We start from the raw sequence: 554 nt of genomic DNA on the forward strand, positions 1-554 counted from the left end.
AAAAAGAAATGATCTCTGAAAAAAGCAAATTTGAGCCAGACACTGAATGAGATCAGGGAGGGAGCTATAAGTATATGTAGAAAAAAGCATTTTTGGCCGAAAAAGTAATAGACAAAAACATGTGCAATAACTCTCTTGAAAAAATATTATTCTTGAGGTGCAGCAATAAAGTTTCCTATTGCAAAATGGAGGACTACGAAGATTAAATTGCATAGCATATTCTAAGCACTTAGAAAATATCTGAGACAGTGAAAAGATTCAGTAAATGAAAAGTGCACATTACTAATTTATCAACTACCACAGATGTCACCCATACACTAGAAAATGAAAGTAAATTCAATGCAATTTTGGTCTTCTGTAATTGTTCATACTTGGATACTTTCTATTTGGTATAAGTATGGTGTGATTGTTCACAGTACTCTACAATATTTTGGGGATTGTTTTCAAAATTATTTTATGAGTTATAAGTATATATGTGCTACACAAGCTTTCTCTTTTTGTTCAAGACTGAATTCAAGCTAATTCTTGGAAATGATCTTGCTTACCTTCCTCCC

This window comes from Octodon degus, unplaced genomic scaffold (assembly GCF_000260255.1).
Source record: "Octodon degus isolate 3935 unplaced genomic scaffold, OctDeg1.0 scaffold00013, whole genome shotgun sequence".
NCBI classification, from domain to species: Eukaryota; Metazoa; Chordata; class Mammalia; order Rodentia; family Octodontidae; genus Octodon; species Octodon degus.